General features: G+C 46.9%; 1 protein-coding gene across 5 annotated transcripts in view; it reads right to left on the bottom strand.

Moving 5' to 3' along the window:
* The window catches only part of CBFA2T3 (CBFA2/RUNX1 partner transcriptional co-repressor 3), a 66,847-nt gene that overhangs the window by 17,765 nt on the left and 31,524 nt on the right, over positions 1-17,558 (bottom strand). Inside the window, exon 1 of one of the 5 annotated variants that reach the window (XM_083164945.1) lies at positions 8,856-9,298. The exons of 1 other annotated variant lie outside the window; for it this stretch is intronic. The gene's annotated coding sequence lies outside the window, so the exon portion shown is untranslated. Of the gene's footprint in view, positions 1-8,855; positions 9,299-17,558 lie in introns of those variants that run through there. 3 more of the 5 variants (XM_083164949.1, XM_083164948.1, XM_083164947.1) reach the window with 3 other exon arrangements.

The raw sequence follows: 17,558 nt of genomic DNA, 5'->3' as shown, positions 1-17,558 counted from the left end.
TCCATCTGTTACAGATCTGCAGGAGGCAGTCAGCCGCCCAGGCATCCATCTCTAATGCAGAGCACTACCAGATCACAAGCACATATGAGTCCTGTAGCACACACCAATATACACCCAGGCTTCTGGCCTGGTCAGTTAAATACCCCTGTTTGCCAGAAATGCAAATCATCATTTCTAATGCACAATAGAAATCTTCAGGACACAGGGGTTTAATAGAATCTAATTATGCCACTGCTGCTGAGCGGAGATACCTATCTCACTGAACACCTACAGACACAGTAAATGTCACCCACAAATATCCTGCAGCCCAGTGCATTGTGCGCGACAATGGCTGAGGGATCCGTCTCACGTGAGCAACGCACCCCCCGCCATATGTAGCGGGACTCTGTCTGCACAGGCGTTTTCTGGACTACTCCCCCATGAAATGCTGAATTTATACACAGGCCGAGTTAAGCCAATGGCGCCAATTATCAGCATTCCCATAGCAAAACTGTGGCAAGGCATGATGGGACTTGTAGTTTCACAACAGCTGGAGGGCCATAGTTTGGACATGCCTGATCTACATCATCAGCGTGCATTTCCACCTGCCCTATGCTTGGTACAAGAGATCTATCTGAATGAATCAGGCCCATTGTCGCATAAGCATATGAAAGGCAGTACAATGCCGTGGAGGAGGGAAAAGCAGGGAAAAGCACCCGAATCACAATCAGCCTCTATGTCAGGCATGTCCAAACTACGGCCCCCCAGCTGTTGTGAAACATCACATCCCAGCATGCCTTGCCATAGTCTTAGCATTCCCTAATAACAAAACTTTGGCAAGGCATGATGGGACTTGTGGTTTCACAACAGCTGGAGGGCCATAGTATGGACATGCCTGCTCTATGGGATATAAGATGGGAGTTCTATTGAAGTTGGGACGTTGCCCATAAATTCTATCTATTATCTTCTAGAAGCTGCTAAATAAATAAGAATAATCTGATTGGTTGCTATGGGCAACAGGCCATCTTTAATCAAACTCCCATCTCAGTCCAGTGATAAAACGTTCTACTTCTATGAAATGACTTCTCATTGGTTCTGATGGAAACAGATTGCCTGGGCAGCCTTCCTGCAGAGTGTCAGGATCCCCTCACTGGTATATGTCCGCAGAGCATGTCCGTACTCCTGGCTGGTAGCTGGATGACGGCAGGGGAGAGGGAATGTAAGCATGGACGTGTGCCACCAATCTGTGACTTTCCTCGCACCGCATCCGGGAACATAGAACATGGGGCAATCCTTGTTTCTAACTACTATATATTAGGCATTTGCTCAACCCAAAAACTCACATGGACTTTTACAAGTTTTTTAAATCCTATTATTCTGTAAGAATTCCATTGAATGAAATGTGGTGGTTTTTAGTGAGTGTTTCACAGGGACAGTCATAGGTGCAGGGAGTGCAGCCGCTATGGGGCCCAGAGCTGTAAGGGGCCCCTCTCCCTTTAAAAGTTACCTGCGTGGTATATATTTTTCACCATTGGATGCTAAATGTGGGACCTTTCCAACTTTGGCTATGGGGCCTACAGCTGTCTCGTTACGCAACTGCGGACACAATCCTTACGTGGACCTTCCCATTGTCGACCTAATGATTGTGTCGAACTTCCAACCCTGTCGACCTTGGCCATGTCGACCTATTTCAGATGTCCACCTAAGCCCTAATAATAATAATAATAAGTGTATTCTGTATACAGATTATGTAATGTTCATAATAAATGTCTGGATGGATTCCAGCTGCTGTTGAACTACCCCTCCCATTATTTGCAGCCATTAATCTCAATAGGATGATAGGAACCATAGTTCCCCAGTTGAAGAGCTACAGGTTGAAGACACACAGTTAATAGTGTTATGTTGCAATGTGCGGTATACTGCAATGCTGTGCCTTGGCTGCCGTGCACCCATCTGTCAGGGTTTTACAAGATAAGCAGCCCCCCCCCCCCCCCCCCCACAGAATTGCGCAGACTTATGCCAAACAATATAAATGACAGTCTGATGATCTTTGGCCTTTGTGGTGTAATTGTCCCGTGGTGTCTTCATTGTGATCATTGCCAGGTTTGTCACACTACGCCTGTCACTCACGCGCCTCACTTTTGTTTATATAAACAGGTGAATTGTTTGATGCCACAATTAAAACCATCTGCCATGCAAATGACTGCCAATTAACTCATCCTGTTTTAATTACCCTGGTAATTGAACTCAATGTGCAGAGAGAATCGTACAGAACTCCTAAGTGGCCACAAGGTTTAGACCCATTCAAAATACCCCATGCCCAAAAACTTAGCGGGGGCACTTGTTATTAACTCACTATCAGGAGTTTCTTTGTAGAACTATGGAATATCTACTGGAATGCGGCCAATTTGGGGCATGTGATTAATTTACCGTATGTATATAGTTATGACAAGACTCCAAATAGTACCCCTTCTGTACAAACCGCTATTGGTAGCTCTACACAAAATATATGTGTATACTGTGCCCAGAATAAATACACACTGCACCCATGCACCGCACACACTGCACCCAGTATAAACACTGCACCCAGTATAGATACACACTGCACCCATTCACCATACACACTGCACCCAGTATAAATACACACTGCACTCATGCACCGCACACACTGCGCCCAGTATAGAAACACACTGCACCCATGCACCGCACACACTGCGTCCAGTATAGATACATACTGCACCCATGCTCCGCACACACTGCAACCAGTGTAGATACACACTGCAACCATGCACCGCACACACTGCACCTAGTATAGATACACACTGCAACCATGCCCCGCACACACTGCACCCCATATAGATACATATTGCAACCATGCACCGCACACACTATGCCCAGTATAGATACACACTGCACCCATGCACCGCACACACTGCGTCCAGTATAGATACACACTGCACCCATGCACCGCACACACTGCACCCCGTATAGATACACATTGCACCCATGCACCGCACACACTGTGCCCAGTATAGATACACACTGCACCCATGCACCGCGCACACTGCATCCAGTATAGATACACAGTGCACCCATGCACCGCACACACTGCACCCAGTATAGATACACACTGCAACCATGCACCGCACACACTGTGCACAGTATAGATACACACTGCACCCATGCACCGCACACGCTGCACCCAGTATAGATACACACTGCACCCATGCACCGCACACACTGTGCACAGTATAGATACACAGTGTACCCATGCACCGCACACACTGCGCACAGTATAGATACACATTGCACCCATGCTCCGCACACACTACACACAGTATAGAGACACATTGCATCCATGCACTGCACACACTGTGCACAGTATAGATACACACTGCACACACTGTGCCCAGTATAGATACACACTGCACCCATGCACCGCATACACTGCACACAGTATATACACACTGCACCCATGCACCACATACACTGCACACAGTATAGATACACATTGCACCCATGCACCGCACACACTGCACACAGTATAGATACACATTGCACCCATGCACTGCACACAGTATAGATACACACTGCACCCATGCACCGCATACACTGCACACAGTATAGATACGCAGTGAAAGCAGTCAAAGGCTCTATCTTTCCTTGTTGTAAAGAAGAGCTTGGCGTCCTGAGTGACTTGGACCATAATGGGTACGCCGCCATTGTAGCTTCTTGCTATGATTAATGATGAAACTTCCAATCCTGGGAGATGTACACATGGTTCCAACCTATCCGCAAGCAGCAATCACCCTAAGGGGCCATTTATCACATATGTTCCACGAAAACACCCATTTACGGGGGTTAGCTGCAGATATTCAGTACCCCTGCATGTATCACAGAGGGACCGCAGCGGGAATCTATGATCCCAGCTGAGATCTCTTCTGCCCCGCTTGCTGCAGCATTCCTCATAGGTCTCTGTAGGGGATGTGATGCTGTCTTATGTATCAATTTTGGGCAGCATCACATTGTGTACCCGGGCTACTGCCATTCTGAGATGGCAGTAGCCCATTGTAGCCTATGGACTACTAACCGCACTGCCAGCAGGGCAGTCAGCGGGTCAGTGGGGGGGCAGCCCTAACTGCGCATGCACAGACCCCCCGGCAAAGCAGAGTGCAGGGATGGGCTCCTTTCGACGCCCCTGTCCCTGCGTCTTCAGGGAGATACTTACAGGAGAAAGAATCCTGGTAAATCTCACCCACTTCCCATTGCAAATGCAATCCAGTAGTAAATGGACGCCAAAGCACGATGTGAAGTTTTTCCTTTCTTAAAATCTCATTCGAATCCTAAAACAAGACTTTGTGATGTTATCAAAAACAAGAACAGGGGAATGGGGAGTGGGGATGTATCTCTCCGTGCTAGGTGCGAGGGTGTCAGCCACCCAGATTCTACACGGTTTGCCCAAGAACAGAAAGGTTGGTGCCGCTCGGGGTCACGTGGGTACCTCTAAATAGGAAAAAAAGAGCTTATTATGGGCCAAGGTGGGAGAAGTCAGCACAGACTGATCCTCGGTTCCTGTTTATGAATCAGCCCCAGCTGCACTGATTGATTATAAACGTGTATTTTATTTATAGAGTGGAGGATGTAGTATATAACACACTGGTGCGCTGAGCTTGTGTACAACCAGATGGTCGCATTTCATTTCAGACGCGTGGAGAGAAGAAAGTGACGGTTGCTAGATGTACTGTGACAGAAGGGTGACGGAACACTTGGAGGGCCCGGTGGAAGTGGGAGATGAAGGGATGCTGCCTCAGCTGGAGCCATACACTGTTAGAAGCCTTGCCTGAGTATTGGTGGAGGGGAGAGGGGGACGTATGCGTGTGTGTGTGGTGGGGGGGACGTGTTAAGTCTGAGTCCTATAATTGTGTTTACAATGTTACTCACTTTCACACAGCATCAGCTGTAAAATCTAAGACTGTCAGGTGCTATGGACAAGCGTTCAGTCCTTTCTCTTGGGTATGGATCGGTCTGCCTGAGCGGAGAATGGCGTTAGTCACTTTGATGGGCATATGACAGCAGCAGCAGCAGTACCGTAACGTGGAATGAGTGGATGGCAGCCATAGGTAAATGTGAGTAAAATGTCTGGCTGCCAGAATAAACAAAAAATAGTTGTCAAAATATTGTATCTTACTGATATGTATAAATATGTATACATATATATATATGGAAAACACAAGATGTGGTTTAGGTATTGCGCTAAATAGTGAGCCGCAACTCCAGAACGTCTCTCCTGTTAGTGAGAGGCACAGAAGTAGAAAAGGGTTGTCTGGAGTGCTCTGTAACAGTACCACCTAGCACCAATATATAATAGGCATGATATCACAATCATATATCCTCTGAAGTGGAATTCTTTCAACAATGAAACGTAGACTTCGTTCAAGATGAAATTCTTTATTTACAAAACCCAACGCGTTTCGTCAACACGACTTCATCAGGGGCAATGCCATATACGAGGTATATAGCATAGACGATATTTCTTATATCAAACAATGTGTTAAAATCAATAAACGGTAGAGGGAACAGATTCCCTAGGACAATTCAATGCTCCTTAGAGGAACCAAGAAATTCGTATCAACGGAATAAAAACCTTGCAAGTGGATAAATAATTTCTAATTTCCACCAGGAAGGTGACCACAATAGGAATAGAGTAGTTCACTCCACTGCAAGCTCTGAATATATATATACACACACACACACACACACACACACACACACACACACACACTAGATGGCTGGACCCTCTTCCCTCCTGTTACTATTACCTATAACTCTTGCTTCCCAGTTACACCTGTACCTCCTCCTTGGGCTCTATACATTTGCATTGAGACTACTAAATTTGCATTATTTTGGGAATAACTATTTGTAGGATATGTGTAATAATTATACCTGAAAATAATATAACTGTAACAAATATAAATGGTACGGATGGTGTAATGGTTAGCATTACTGCCTCACAGCACTGAGGTCATGGGTTCCATTCCCACCATGGCCCTAACTGTGCGGAGTTTGTATATTCTCCCCGTGCTTGCGTGGGTTTCCTCTGGGTACTCCGGACATGTGGTAGGGAATATAGATTGTAAGCTCCACTGGGGCAGGGACTGATGTGAGTGTTCATATATTCTCTGTAAAGCGCTGCGGAATATGTGTGTGCTATATAAATAACTGGTAATAAATGAATAAAATAATACCCGTATCAATTATATATGTACAAAATATAGAATACCTGTTATCAAAAATGAATGAATCAAACAAAGGTTCTCCTGATGGAGGTGAGATACCTGAGGACAGCACTAAAGCACTGTACTAGTGTCAGGAAGGCGTCATACAGAAATGTTTTACTAAACTCCTTTATTGCTTTTTACTGGTTTTTATGATAGATAAAATGTTGATTTATTGTGCTTTTCTCCTTTCAGGAAACCTAGATCCCATTTCAGACAACCTGCTGTTCATAGAGATTGCAATGATCAAATTGTGCAGCATATATTATTTAAATTCAATTGCAAATGTATCATAAAATGAAAGGTTCATATTAATTGGGGAAATGGTGCAACCACGGGAGTCAGTGTTTCAATAGGGACTTTGAGCTGCCACCTATCTGGTTCCTGCAGGGCCCCTGTGATGCAATGATGACCACTCATGGGGTGCAGTTGACGGATTGGATGTATTGCATATATTTAAATGGTAAACTTCAGAGGAATGTCATACACAATGAATGTGTGTGCATAATACTAGAGGACAAGGTGTAATATGCGGATGTATGACATATATTATCCTATGCCCAATCCCCCCCTACTGGGCACCATCTGCGAGTGGCTGGATAGGATCTACAGACAGAGAATTTCCTGATGGCTCTCTATTGGCTGTCTGATGTCACTACTACATCCCATCCACCTGGTTAATTAGGGGACCAGAAGGCCGTCATCCCAGTGAGACAATGTTCCCAAATGCTGGGTGCTTTGTTCACAAGGGGGAAGGATGTAAAATAATATATTTATTTTCAATTAAATAAGTCATAGGATCTCTCGATACTTTATATATGATATATATATATATTTCTATCTATATTATATATATAATATATATATATATTATATGTTCCAATGTTGGGCTATCCAAGTGGGGGAGAATGAATAAACTGATAAACCCATTGTCCCGCTGTAAAATGAATTCTATACTGGGTTTTATAGGTAAGCATTGAGGACCACATCTACACCCCTGTCTTACAATACCAGAACAGTACTCTTTTTATTTTCAGATCACAAAGGTTACAATATAGACAGTGAAACCTATTCCCCATGCATCATAATGTACAGTACAGTAAATGCCCACAGTAGTGCCAATAGTACAGAACGTATATAACGTAGACACAGCATGAGTGCAACACACAGCAAACACCTTGGGGAGTAAATGGAACAGATCTACTTTTAAATCAAGTAAAAAATAATAATCCCAAAACAAATAAACAGCCAAACAGTAGAAACGTAACTATACAATGATCTAATTACGTTATGTCTAATAAACATATGCTAGTTCTGGGAACAAGTGAGCATTGTGCAGACAAGTGATGCAAGTTCCCCTAAAATAAATGATGTAATATATCTTAAATGTCACAATGCCTCCATTGCACTGTCCTAACCCCTGTACAAGAACCCACGTAACTATATAAGTACTGCAATTGTGCCCACTTTCTGATAGGTTAACAGAGAAATTGAATGCAAGTTGGATAATATGTATATCTCTCTGAAACCTGCCTTGGATACAATTATCAGCCAGTGTGACCGCTGTCCCTGGCTACCCTCAGGAAGATGCAGGCTGGAAATAAGACATAGGAGGGACCCCAGGTGTCAGATCTGCGCCCTGAGCCTAAATGCGCCCAAGCCAGGTGCACAAGCCACACAATACCCTGGCAGGGCTAATCTGATTACACGGTGTATTGTTAGGGAGATGACAGTTTGCTAAACAGTGCCCACATTGCAATGACCATACCAGCCAGGATGCTGGGTTCTCCAAAGAAATCTATTGTATTTGGTTAACAAGAAATGAAATCGGAGTGCAAGCTCTGGAGGCTAATGATCTCCCCTGTGCTTTATATCCCTCTGGTTTGCTTGCTCTGGAGACACACACATAGAGATCAAACAGACATGGAAAATCTGGCTTTCCTCTGCCATAATTCCCTATTGTGGAGGCTGCTGTGTGCGGGACCGGGGATGACTGTTCTGTGCTCTGCATCAGAACCTTCCCACACATGGGATCTCTCTTCCTATGAGTTCTATACGCTGGTAAAGGTCTGCAGCTGGCCCGGAACGTTACATAGTAGCTGCTGCACAAGGACTCATGCACTTAGCAACATGAGGAAGCTGGGACAGGAAGGTGGAAGTAGGTTGTTTATAAAGAAACTAAAAATAAACAAACAAATAAAAATATTATATCAATATATTCACAAGTGCAGCTCATTGATCTGAATGCCAGCATGGCAGAGGGACAATAACACGGAGAAGTCATGTACTATGGGAAGTGTATATACCAGACATCACTCAGGACCAGGAGTCTCTTTATACAGTATATACATGCCTATGCATGCATACACTCACTGGCTCTTATGCAGAAGCACCTAGCACCAATGTGCACCATAAAGGCGGATAAATGAGTATATTCACTAGTGCACAGCACTTTAGGGATCAGACTGAAATAAAAGCTGCACAACCACAGTAGCAGCTACGGGGGTGAGGTGCCCCTGGCAGCAGAAGGCACATGCCAGGGGGACAGATCACTGCTACATGGCAGTCTGGGCTATCACAGGTAATGCCACTGTCACTCACCGTCCCGGGGTCGTGGACTTGGAGTTTACCGATCACTTGGCACAATGACTGGAGAGGTGAAGTGCACCATGTCACATCCTGGGCTCCCTGGTGCCAACCCAGCTCTTGTGCCACTCTGCAGAGCTGCTCCCCAGCTGTCACCTTGCCACAGGAGGTGAGGTCAGTCGGTCCCTTTCCCTGGGGCTTCTTGCTCTGCTTCCTCCTGAGCTGCCCCGGTGCCACCGCTTACATCGCTGGCCACTTTGCAGCCAGTGCCAACCAGTGCTGCCGCCCAGTGCTCTGCTGTGTGCTGCGCTGCAGTGCAATCCCGGTGGAGACAGAGTAGTGTTGTAGGGGGTCCCGCTGGCTGTGCAGTGCCGGCTATCCTGGCTGCTGCTGCTGCCTCCTCCTCTGCTGGCTCTCAACCTCACACTGGCGCTGCTGCTCCTCTGCCTCTCAGCTGAGATGCACAGGGTGCAGTGCTCAGGGACGCCTGTAGGGGGAGCTCGGTTCACGTCTCTGCTGCATTAACCCTTTCATGTCGCAAACCCAGTAATATAAGAAAGTCTTTTCATCGCAGGGAATGCAGCAATGAGCTGCTCCTAGGTCACATTTGCATTGTTTGGATATAACAATTGCCTAGTTGCGCATCAATATTACAGCAAACATACTTCCAATGCTGAGGCACCCTTGTTACCACCAAGCTCACTATCATTCTTGCCTGGTGTCCCACCAACGTTTAAGGATAGCAAATCCTAAATGCTATAGATAGCTCTGCTCTCCTAAAAGGTTATGTGGCAGCTGCTAAGGCTTTGCACAGGCTGCTGGACGTGTGAACTGTCATGGTGGCGGGTCCCTGCATCTCATCCGTTAGCCTGCAGTGTGACTGTGACACTGGTGTGAGGCATGTAGAGACAGTGTGGGCAGTGGTGGTAGAGGAGGGGGGGGGGGGGGGGTTTCTATAACACACATGGAGAATGGAGGTGTCACTTTATAAGAGCACATATTGCACTATATCCCACTGACATGGTCTTCTTTCCATGTATCTTTCTATTGGAACTGTCCCCAAATCAGTCCCAGTGCAGAGGAGACGGTATGGTCCCTGAATCCAGTCTGCCCTGGCAGTGAAGATGTTAATAATCTGTGTGATGTCTGTCCCCTTGGTGTCACACTGTCCCAGGGAAGCGTGACCTGTCAGTATTGGTTGTCAGCGACTCCCTATCTCCTAGGCCTCTCAGTGTGGCTGCAATTACCAGCACTTGGAAGACAATGCTCCTTCTGTTAGGGTGATGGATGAATTCAGCCCTCAGATCTGTCATATCCCAGCAGACAGACAGCTTGCTACCACTTCTAATTAACAATGTGTTGATTGCAGCAGGACTCCAACCGGCAGTGCAAGGGTTAAATCCCCCTGGGCTCTTTGCTGTCACTTTCTGGGCCGGTGGTCGTGAACTGATTAATAAGGGAACGCACACGGATAACTCCTTCAGATTGTACGCAATGCTCCATGTACAGTTTATAGGTCATTAAATGATCACCTTAGAACAATTGCAGCATATTGTTTGGTTACTGTACTGGACTATATGTCTCAAGTCCATAATGCATCAGAAAGTGCAGTCCTTGGCCAAGGTTCTCTGCGAATCAGCCCCCCCCCCCCCCCCCCCACACACACACACACACACACAGGCATCCATTCACCTCCTCCCTTCCTCTGCATAGTACAGCAGACAGCAGCGGAGGTCCGGAGGTTGGGCTTCCCACATTGATGTAAACGGGAGCCGGGTCGGATGACCCGGCGTACCCGTTCACACTGCCCTCTACCCAGGTCCTGCCCGTGGGTCACACGTTAACCCCATTTACACTGCTGCTGACCTGGGTCCACAAGGGAAAAAACCTGGGGTTTTGCGGCGGTGTGAAAGGGATATCAGTCAGTAGCGGGTGACTGTTTGGTGGCATTAACTTATAAAAAGTTTGAGTCAGGCCCTGCCCCTAAAATGGGTGTGCTCATAAATCACCGCTACCCTGATGGGCCGGTCCCAGCTTACCTGCCCTGGATTATTACCCTGGTCACAAGCAGGGTTATTAGCGGGTCTTTGCCTGGGTGAGCTGCAGTGGAAACAGCTCTTACCCGGCATTTTCAATTGCGGAATTTCCAGAAAGATGCTAATTGGTTCCTTTGATGTCACCAGAGGAGATGCTGGGATTAGCTGGAATACCCGGTGGTTGGTGCAGTGGAAACAATTGGAGACCCCAAAAATTCCCTGGTAAAAAAAACCCGGTCTGACCCAAGATTTTTGTGGAAAAGGGGTACCCGATAGTTCTTATATTAGGATTCTACATCGTATTGGATGTTGGAAGTTCAGACAAGGGAAGCTCAACCTATATTAGCACCTCAGTGATCATTGCGTTCTGCTACCAGCATCAGAAATCACCAGCTGTCTTGTGGGATGAAAGTAAAGTTTCCTCTTATGTATGAGAGAGGACATCCCTCTGTGTTAGGGCAGCCTGGGGGTATATATACCTGAGAATCATAATAATATACACAGCACAGGCCAATATTTAAGCTTATTCAACATGTTGTGCAGTGATAACAGTATTTTGCCTCTGAGTATGGCGCATTGTCAGCATGTAAGCTGATGTTTGACACTGACAGTGTGGTATAAATATATAACGTAGCGCACAGGGGAGAGAGAGTTGGGCTGGTCATTATACACAGCACAGTATAACGTCATATAACGTGTGGGTGGGGGCTTGGGGATACGGGGGCAGATGTGCCAAAGGAAAAGCAGAAGATCAGAAGACGGCATAACCTGGGGCAGAGAGAAACACAAACACAAAGGAGATTAAAAAAAATGATCTGACCAATAGGATTCATGAATGTTTAGGTTAGGTTACGAAATAATTGTGGGGGAGATTGTGTATGTGACAACTCTGCGGGCAGCTGTGAAGGACGTGTAATGCTACCTCAACAGTCATGTACAACAGGCGGCATCTGATGACTCGCAAGGCTGGTTAGCTCGCAAAGGTAAATTCCTTCTTAAATGGATAAAACCATGTGCACTGCAGGTGGGGTAGATGTAACTTGTGCAGAGAGAATTAGATTTGGGTGGGTTTTTACCGTCGCAACCTAATACCCAGCACCAATAAATATCTCCTTGCTTTAAATTTATGAAAACAGTAGTATACAGATACAATTGCCACTAGTATATTGCCAATGTCTGCACTGTACCAGAGCAGGACGACTCCTCTTTGGTCCCAATACTGTCAATAAATATTTCGCAAGCTTCCTATACCATCCAGATAGGAACAGGAATATAATTAAAAGCTGACACAAAGCACAGCTGATTGTATTGCTCTAACCTTCGTTCCCCCAATCTGGTAAATTCAGGAGTCTACCAAATCCAGAGCCGGCCCTAGCCTAAATGATGCCCTAGGCAAGATTTTGGCTGGTGCCCCTTAGCAACGCCACTAGTTCCGCCTCTGACCCTGCTCCCCTTTCCCAGCACCATCAACCCTCATCATAGCAGTCATCATTTTGGTGCTCCTACCAGCAATATTTTAAATAGAAACAGTGCACACATTCTGTGCGCAGCCCAAACAGGGGTGTGTTCTTGCTGGGAAGGGGCATGGCCACCCAATAGTACCCCCACACAGTAATGCCCCTTACACATGACACACATTATTAATGTCCTTATAACCATAATGCCCCTTACACAATATGCCAACCTTTATTAATGCCCTTCATACACATAATGACACACATAATGCCCCTTACACATATGTTGCACATTATTAATGCCCTTATACACATGACACACATAATGCCTGTTACACATATGTCGCACATTATTAATGCATTTATACATGACACACATAATGCCCCTTACACATATGCCGAACACTATTGCACAACCAACCCACCTGCAGACAGCACTCGCACAGCCGCTAACACTGTGACCTCTGCCTCTGCTCACTGTGACCTCTGCCTCTGCTTGGATACAGATGTTTCCTCATACATCTTGCCTCAATAGGCCATGCAGCTCCTGGCCAGTTCTGCTAACGTTTGGTGCATTTTTTGATGAAAATTCCTTGTATTTGCATTGTTATGTGACCAGGATACACAAGGAGCTTCCGATAATTAAAATGATATGCAGCATGCCTATATTTTGTGTGCGACTGTGGCTGTACCTGCATACGGAATGCTATGTTACAGTGATTTCCATGATTACACTATTTCATATGCAGAGACAGCCTCATTCACGCACAGAATATAGGTGTTAGGTTTTGGGTGTGACCCCACCGCCGGGACTGCTGTTTAGGACAGCCACGGCCAAACCCTATACTACCTCTGTTGTACCCCCCAGGCTGGGTGACCGACTCCTGCAGGTGTTACTAGGCTTCGCCTGTAGCCGCCACGTTTGAATGGGTAGGTTAAGCCCACCCAAGCTCCGGTGCAGCCAGGTGTTATGAGAGGACAAGGAGCCGGGGACCCCCCTAGGGTACGGTCAAGAGGAGAGCTGACTGAGGGCCTAACTAAAATTATAAAACGGCGACTTGCCGAGCCCTGGCTAACGCAACTAAGCGCCCGCGACCTGGTCGCCACAACCCGCGACAACCGTCGCCCAGGGAACCACACAAAATATGAGACACAATACCAAAGTATACAAGGAGCAGGAGGGACTGGAAAACCCCAGAAAAACTGGGAGACAAGGGGAGAGAATGAGTGGGAAGCAATGGGCCTTCCCAACATAAATGACCTGCCAATGCGGCAGACAGAGAACACAGGTAATGAGTAAGGTAATGACAATAAAGAAGGAGTGAATGAAACTACCCCAGAGGGGCAACTCACGACACAGGGGGGACCAATGGAAGGGAAGACCACGAAGGAGCCGCTGGGAACAGCAGGGAAACGGACCGGAGAACAGCAGACAGATAGGTCCAAACAGGAGCTATCACCGGCGAGGACTGCAGGGCTGGCTTCCTAGATAAGAAGGCTAGGAGCCAATGAGGATGGAGGCCTGAGTCCCGCCTGTCCTAACGAGTCCTTTCCGACACCTGCGGCTTGTTGAATTTCGCGGCTTTCCTCTCTGCCTAGCAGCGTCTGCCGTTGCTAAGCAACGGCGCTGCCGCGTCTCAGGCGCTGAGAGACGCGAGGAGGGAGGACGGGCGTCGCGCTCCGACGCTGCGTCCTCCGGCGTCCCTGGTTGCTAGGCAACCGGACGTCAGAGCCGGAAGGACAGGCGGCTAAGCGTACATGCCGCTCTGTCCTTCCAGAAGCGCTCCCACGGCGCCTAACAGTACCCCCCCCTTGAGGAGGGGTTAAAGAACCCCGAAGCCTTGCTTTCTGAGGGAAATCACGAAAGAAGCTTGCTTTGAGGCGTGGGGCGTGTAGATCCCTATCGGGAACCCATGACCTCTCTTCCGGGCCGTATCCTTTCCAATGGACAAGGAAACATAAAGAACCTCGAGAGACCTTGCAATCCAAGATTTTTTCCACAAGAAATTCTGACTGTCCATGGACATTAACAGGTGGTTTACCCAGGTCTGCCTTTCGAGGAAATTTCCTAGACGTGAAAACGGGCTTGAGCAGAGAGGAATGAAAAGTATTGGCTATCTTTAAAGCCCTAGGAATTTGTAACCGAAAGGCTACAGGATTAACTCTCTTAACAATGGCAAATGGACCAATAAATTTTGGACCAAATTTAGAAGTTCCTTGTCGCAATCTGATGTTCCGAGTAGACAACCAGACTTTATCGCCTACTTTAAAGTTGCATGGTCGTCTTGACCGGTCAGAAAAATTTTTTTCCTGAAGGGCAGCCCTCTTAAGAGCGTCGTGTACCTCCTTCCAAATGACCTTTAAACGGGCAGTAGTGGAAGAGCGAACTACTGATCCCTCTGGAGCCAGAGCAGTGGCTTTAGGGTGAAAGCCATAATTGGCTACAAAAGGTGAAGTCCGGGTTGCCGAGTGATAGGAGTTGTTATATGCGAACTCGGCAACGGGGAGAAACTCCGACCAGTCATTCTGAGCTTTGGACACAAAAAGGCGCAGATATTGCTTCAAGGATTGATTAAGGCGTTCCGTCTGCCCATTGGATTGGGGATGATAAGCGGAAGTTAAACTCAACTTGATCTTTAATGCATTGCAAAAAAGTTTCCAAAACCGGGCAATAAACTGCGGACCTCGATCAGAAACTATATCGGTTGGAAGACCATGAAGTTTGAAAACATGAGCTAAAAACAATTTGGCCAACTTATTGGCTGATGGCAACTGGGGCAAAGGAACAAAGTGGGCCATCTTACTGAACCTGTCAATAATCACCCATACTACTTGAAAACCTGATGATAGGGGTAGGTCGACCACAAAATCCATGGCAATATGTGACCATGGTCTGGAGGGAATTGCCAAGGGGATAAGTTGTCCTGTGGGCGACACTCTAGGAATCTTGTGTCTAGCACAATCGGGACAAGACTGGATATACTCCTTGGTATCTGGAACCATGCTCGGCCACCAGACGCATCGGGAGAGAAGATCAAGTGTCTTCTTGACGCCGGAATGCCCTGCAATCTGGCTGTCATGGAACTCCTCTAAGACCCGTTTTCTCAAGGACTGCGGCACAAATAAATGGCCGAGAGGCATCTGTCTGGGTGCCTGACCCTGGACCTGCAGAAGTAGATCCTTAAGGGTCTGAGTAATGCCAAAATGGATAATTGATGCCGGAAGAATGGGCCGAGGAGATTCCCGCAAACCTTGTTTGGGTAAGAAACTCCGAGACAATGCGTCTGCTCTTACATTTTTAGACCCGGGACGGTAAGAGATAATAAAGTTAAAACGTGTAAAGAATAATGCCCACCGGGCTTGTCGGGCATTCAGACGCTTAGCTGATTCCAGGTATTGTAAATTTTTGTGGTCTGTGATAACCAGAATCTGATGGTTGGCCCCTTCCAACCAATGCCTCCATTCCTCGAATGCCCATTTTATGGCCAACAATTCCCGGTTCCCGACGTCATAGTTCATCTCTGCAGTAGAGAATTTTCGAGACATGTAGGCGCAAGGAAAAAAAAAATAAGGACTCAGGATCCTGTTGAGACAGGACTGCCCCTGCCCCTACCTCAGAAGCGTCAACTTCAACGACAAACGGCAGTTGGGGATCGGGATGTCTTAAAATGGGAGCGGACACAAAAGCTTGTTTTAAGGCCCGGAATGCCTCTTCTGCCTGGGGAGGCCACTGGGACGGATCTGCTTCCTTTTTTGTGAGCGCCACTATGGGAGCTACCACATCAGAAAAAGAGCGGATAAACCGCCTATAGTAATTTGCAAACCCTAAAAATCTTTGGACAGCTTTAAGGGTCGTGGGCTTGACCCAATCTAAAACTGCTTGCAGTTTTTTGGGTTCCATATAGAAGCCTTCCGAGGAAATCACGTATCCTAAAAAGGATACCTTAGTAACTTCGAATTCGCACTTCTCAGGCTTAGCAAAGAGACGATGTTCTCTAAGCCTTTGAAGAATTAACCTGACCTGATGGCGATGTTCTTCCAACGAGCTGGAGTAGATCAAAATGTCGTCTAAATAGACCACAGCGAAGACTCCCAAGAAATCTCTAAGAATGTCATTGATGAAATCTTGGAAGACCGCTGGTGCGTTGGACAAGCCGAATGGCATTACGAGATATTCGTAGTGCCCTGTTTGGGTACTAAAGGCAGTCTTCCATTCGTCTCCCGCTTTTATGCGGACAAGGTTGTAGGCACCGCGCAGGTCGATCTTAGAAAAGATCTTAGCGGTGCGAAGCTGGTCAAACAACACAGATATTAATGGTAATGGATACGTGTTTTTTACCGTTATCTTGTTGAGTGCCCTGTAATCTATACAGGGTCTTAAGGAGCCATCTTTTTTGGAAACAAAAAAGAACCCTGCACTTAAGGGAGACTTTGAGGGCCGAATAAAGCCTTTAGCCAAATTTTCTTGAATATAGGTATTCATGGACTGCGTCTCAGGTCCAGACAAGGAATAAAGTCTGGCTTTGGGAAATTGTGCCTTGGGAATTAGCTCAATGGCGCAATCGTATGTGCGATGAGGGGGTAAGACCTCAGCTTCGCCTTTAGAAAAGACATCCTGGAAGTCAGCGTAGGCCGCTGGAATCCCCTCCACAGAAACCATTGCCCCAAGTATAGGCTGCCCTAGACAATGACTGGAGCAATGATTACTCCAACGAGTTATTTCCCCTGCCTGCCAGTCAATCTGTGGGTTATGAACCCGGAGCCAGGGGTGACCCAGAACGATCGGCACAGTAGCGCATGAGATAAGAAAGAAAGAAATTTTTTCTGTATGAAAAATGCCCACACGTAGGGAAACTGGCGGGGTCTGATGGCGGACCACTCCGTTGACCAACGGGCTGCCGTCCAGGCCTCGCATTATTACAGGTTTTTTTAGAGGGAGCAGGGGAATGGCCAGTCTTTCAGCCAACTGAATATCTAAAAAATTCCCAGCTGCCCCGCTATCAATAAATGCAGTAACAGACATCTTCACCTCTACACCCTGAATCTCAGTAGGGACTAATAATGCATTGTGAGGGGAAATAAGAAGAGAACCAAAGTGAATCCCCTCTGCATTCACTTGGTTTTGGCGTTTCCCGACTTGTTGGGACAAGCGCGGAGGAAATGCCCTTTGCTCCCGCAATAAATGCATAACCCGGCATTCATCCGGCGAGCTCTCTCATCTGGGGTGA

The sequence above is a fragment of the Crinia signifera genome, chromosome 11 (assembly GCF_055691185.1).
Source record: "Crinia signifera chromosome 11, ASM5569118v1, whole genome shotgun sequence".
NCBI classification, from domain to species: domain Eukaryota; kingdom Metazoa; phylum Chordata; class Amphibia; order Anura; family Myobatrachidae; genus Crinia; species Crinia signifera.
The sequence above is the reverse complement of the archived record's forward strand: the minus strand, read 5'-3'. Positions and strand labels throughout refer to the sequence as shown.